The sequence below is a fragment of the Sinocyclocheilus grahami genome, unplaced genomic scaffold (genome assembly GCF_001515645.1).
Source record: "Sinocyclocheilus grahami isolate Dianchi unplaced genomic scaffold, SAMN03320097.WGS_v1.1 scaffold325.1, whole genome shotgun sequence".
NCBI classification, from domain to species: Eukaryota; Metazoa; Chordata; class Actinopteri; order Cypriniformes; family Cyprinidae; genus Sinocyclocheilus; species Sinocyclocheilus grahami.
In genome coordinates, this window is record NW_015505504.1 from 432,813 (window position 1) to 437,739 (window position 4,927).

Consider the following 4,927-nt stretch of genomic DNA (forward strand, 5'->3'; position numbering starts at 1 on the left):
GAGAGAGGTTGTGGTGGTGAGGTGAGGTAAGGTGGGGTGGGGTGGGGGGGAGTGGTATATGATGGTAATGTTGACATCACAAGGTCAAATGTAAAGGCTACACACTAGACTATAAACTAATGTGTTAACTAGTGGGACATTCATACTATGCAATGTGTTTTCATGCCCCTGTCATATGACTATGCAATATTATCCATGATTAGCATAAGATTATCCAATACAATATTAAACTTATCATTTGTAAAGGTGGAAATCATGAGTTTGTTTTCTCTTACCACAATATGACAATTAAAATGAACACAGAGTTATTTAGTAACAATAAATTATTTTTTTATCTATATTTTGTAAAGAAATTTATACTTTTATTGAGCAAGGATGCATTACATTGATCAAAAGTGACACAAATATTATTGTAACTGGCTACTTTTTTTAGTATGATAATATACAAATTTCAAAAGACGATTTAAAAATTTACTAAAAAAAAATGTTCAAAATATGAAACATAAAAAAATTTTATTTTCAAATAACCTAACTGTCAATCCCTCACTAGTTAATTTTAGTTGTTTATTTGCTCTTAGGCATCTTGATCATTGTCTTGTCATTGTGTAAATTATTTGTAAATAGGTTTACGTGCCTGAGCTTGACCAGAACATCTCCCTGTAAGTCTATACTATTCTATAGCAATACTTCCTTAAAAAGAAGAATTCAAAAGGTACTTAACAACAGAAACCACCATAGTATTCTCTCTAGGATTAAGTGCAGATATCAATTGTTTTTCCATTTACGAGAAAAATAAAGATAACTGAAATATAATATCATTGCAGAGTCCATCAGAAAAAGAAAATGAACTAATTATTACATTATCATTCTTTATGTCGTTGTCAGTATATTCTGTCTGCACAGAAAGCTGATATAAGCCATGATTCAGACAGTAAACATGACTCAGTAGGATCTATTCAGACGGGCTTGAGTCAAGAGCTGTACACAAATATCCAATTGAACATTTATCATTTAAATTAAGTGTTGAAATTCACTTCACATCTTACACAACAATACAATTACTGTGTCTTTTTTATTGATGTGAACTTTATTTATAAACAAATTATTGGTGGTATTTATTCTAAAGAGTAAGTGAATGAGTGTAAAATAAATGACTTATTATTGCTCTTTCACACTGGCACATGCAGCAGCCAATCAGAGAAACTTTAGAATCGTGCAATAGTCGATGCATGTGCGTCAGACACTCCGACATGTCTGATACACCGGAGGGGAGATCTATAACAGTTATATAACTAGAACCACTTAAAAAAAAAAATAAAGGCTGCAAAAAGGTTAATTAGATCAATTCTCAGAATGCTAATCAAAATGGGTCATTGTTTACAAGTCAGACAACTTGTTTACAAGGTCAGTGCAAATAAATAATAGAAAAAGGTCAGTAAGATTTTTTTTTAAATACTTAATTTTTTCTTAATTAACTAAGGATGCATTAACTTTATTTAAGTGAAATAAATTACACTTTAAAATGTATTCAAACAGAAAACAGTTATTTTAAATTGTAATAATATTTCACACTATTACTGTTTCACTTTATTTTTGATTGAAAAAATGCAACTGTGGTGAGTAGGGATGTAACAATTCACTCAACCCACGATTCGATTCGATTCACGATTTTGATTTCACGATTCGATTCGATTCACGATTTTTTATTTTTTTACAAAATTAGATTTAAGACCAATTATAAATGAAATGTGTCCTTTAATTATTGCTTGGACAAAATGCTGCACATTTCTTTGTGAAATTGAAATATAACACTATAATAACACAAATAAAATAAATCTCTTCATATAAACAAAATAAGGCTTTCTCTGTGCTCTTTCCATTTAAAATTAAGAGGCAACCACTGCATTTTAACCATGATCCAAAAAAAGATGCTGTAGAGATGAGTAGTCTTTAATCTAAATTGGATTGTATAATTTCGAAATTTGAAGCAAAAACAGAATGGTTTGACTTCAGTTTTGTGAAACTATACATGCAAATATCTGCATGAAACAAAAACAGCAGACGAGCTGAATGAGACCCAGATTCACTCTCAGCCAGCAGGTGGCGCTTAAAGCGTTTCCTTGCTTTCCGCTGTAAACAAAGCAGCGCTGCACTTATGAACTTTAATATGCATTATACAGAGTCAAGATGAAAAGAAAAAGTACCATCTAAACTTTTCTAAAGACAGTAAGTTCCCCTCAGACATGGATTCATATAAACTCCTACACCTAAATGAACCGCGATTTGTTTAGCATCTCAACCGATTTGAATCGTCACATATTTGAATCGATTTTCAACCGGCTTCAACCGGTTAATCGTTACATCCCTAGTGGTGAGCATAAGAGACTTCCTTAAAAACATTTAAAATTCCTACTGACCCCAAACTTTTGAATGATAGCTTATCTTTCACTATAAACACTTTTACAATATTATGTAACATTTGTTCTAATATTTATGTTTTAACTTACAGTACAGTTCACAAGTCACAATATTGGCTTTTTTTTTTTATTTCCAGAGAAAATATTGCTTACAATACATGGGCTGCAATCAGCCGTAGCTTTACATCAGATCACTTTATTTTAAACTCTTATCTCACTGACAAAACCAGTGCAGGAAACAGAAGAAACCAGCACCATCTACTGGCTGAGCCATGTCAGTGGCAACACAGTTCATTTTTCACAATGACCTTGATATATCTCAAGCAACATATTCTGTTACATCTAGGTCCTTTAAAACCTGGAAAAATCAGCACTATCATATTATATGGCCAGGAAAAAAGGTTTTATTATCTTAACTCAAATATTAGATCACAACTCACTCCACCAGATAAAAGGTAGAGGAATCTGCAGACAACCAGTAACTCTAGCAATTATTTAGCTCCAGTAGCACAAACTAGTGGAGCTTTCCTCTGCCAGCTGTACTACGAAATTATAATTTTGATTAAATTTAATTGTGCAAGAAATGTTTCTTTAAAGTTTATGTTTTCTTAAAATTAAAAGAAAAAGTGGAAGGGTGAATTAAGACTTTTTGAGACCTTTTTAAGATGCACAGAAACCTGTTAGCGGTAATAAATCTTTATCATGATAACAAGCCTCTTTCACTCACAAAAGTAGTTGAGGGTTTCCTCAATCTGCTCAGAGGTGAGGTCTATGCGTGTGTCGGGTGAGATGAGAGGTGTGTGGATCCAGTCGTCGTGCTCATAGCCGTACACACAGTCTGCCCTCAGCCTGTAGACCGGCAACTGCTCCTCCAGCAGACTGATAATCTCCACCTCAGGGAGCTCTGTGCTGTTACAAACATCTATATCAGAGAGAGAGAGAGAAACAGAGATGTGAAAATCAACACTAGTACATCTTGTGCATCCTGTAATGAAACAACACACAGTCACACACGTTCTGACCTGTGATTGTTTCTGCGTCCCTGTAGCGGGCGTGTGGCGCTAGAGGCACTGGTTTCTCAGTTCCTTCGCCTACATACTGCTCTTCCGGGATGGGTCCAAGGTGTACGGCTTCTGTAGGGTCTGTTCTCGAGCACTCAGAACTGGACTCGTCCAGCTTGGCAGCTTCTCAATGAGATACTAGAACATGTCCAGCTTTGGCCCCCTGTAAACAATGCAGACAAATGAGATTGAAGATTATAAAACATAAAAAACAAAAGTATATCCTGTTTCAGTATCCTGCCTGATTCAGTATTGGTGTGATCTAAGGATCTTGCTAATAATGAATGATTTCATCAATAACCACAAACCGTTCGGAATTGTTGCAGCTAGGTATTAAGGCTTATTATTTTTGAGAAAACGACCACCATGTGCAGCAAGGAGGTTAATCTAACAGAAAAACGATGCAGTCCATATGGGGGCCTTTGGCATCAAAAAGTTTGAAAACCACTGATCTAAATCAACATTAAAAATGACAAAGATGCTATTTGTTTTAACATGCTGTTCTGACATTTAGCGCAGATCACACAAACCACGTGGAATGAAACGCAATCATCTTTCATAAAGAATTATATAAAATATTGTACGCTTATTAGATCTTTGTGCAAAGAAATGAAAAAAAAAACAGACAACACTCACGCCCCGTGCATCGTGTTAATTGTAAAACATGAGATCACGTGGTTGGTTTTTGTAACGGGCGTATCTACGCAGGTGTCGTCATGACGTTCCTCCGTATCTTCTAATCTGCAGTACCTTGCGTTAACAGACAGTTTTACAATATGTATAAAAAAGTCTTCAAAATGAATATCTGCGTTTCATTATAGTCCACCTTGTAGCTACTAATGGATATTATCCAGCACGATAATATCATGACTGTGATATTGTCTAGATAAACGAATCTGCTTAAGTTACTTACAAGTAAGGTCACTCCAGTCAGTGTGGAAACCATATAAAACGTTTATCGTAGTCCGGATGAAACGCGCGACATAAATGAACTGATTCCTTCAAGTCAACGGCGTTAGTCACGACAACAATAAAGCAAAGGCTACACATTTGCTTTTGTCTCTAAAGACTAGATTGTCGGATTACTACCAGGATTGTTACAAATGCCTAAAACAGCAGGCGTCGAATCTCCCAAACCGTTCAACCTTACTTCTTAGCTGCTCTTAGTGTATGTTTAGTATTTCGCTCATCCTATAAATCATCCTCTGCTCCTGTATCGCCTCCTTTCATTCTCAATCTGACAGAGCCGCAGCGCCCGTGACGTCACACGTCAAAACAGCACAAGAATGCCACACAAAGCACGTTCTGGAACATTTGTTTTCCAAAGCTAGTTTTTTTCCCTTTCGGTTTTGTATATCTAGCAAACTTCGGGAAATACATCTGAAAGTACTTCATAATATTTACGTTAGTAACTATACTTTAGCAAAATGTATGGATATTGATGAAAAA

General features: G+C 35.2%; 1 long non-coding RNA gene across 3 annotated transcripts; it reads right to left on the minus strand.

Moving 5' to 3' along the window:
- Positions 1-3,136: 3,136 nt before the first annotated feature.
- On the minus strand, positions 3,137-4,622 carry LOC107602382 (uncharacterized). Of its 3 annotated transcripts, none has more exons than XR_001611030.1 (3): positions 4,392-4,622; positions 3,440-3,641; positions 3,137-3,339 (listed from the first exon to the last, which is right to left on the minus strand). It is a non-coding gene; the product is annotated as an uncharacterized lncRNA (long non-coding RNA). The 3 variants fall into 3 exon arrangements; XR_001611029.1 differs by lacking the exon at positions 4,392-4,622 and adding an exon at positions 4,115-4,175; XR_001611031.1 differs by lacking the exon at positions 4,392-4,622 and adding an exon at positions 3,787-3,948.
- Positions 4,623-4,927: the final 305 nt, after the last annotated feature.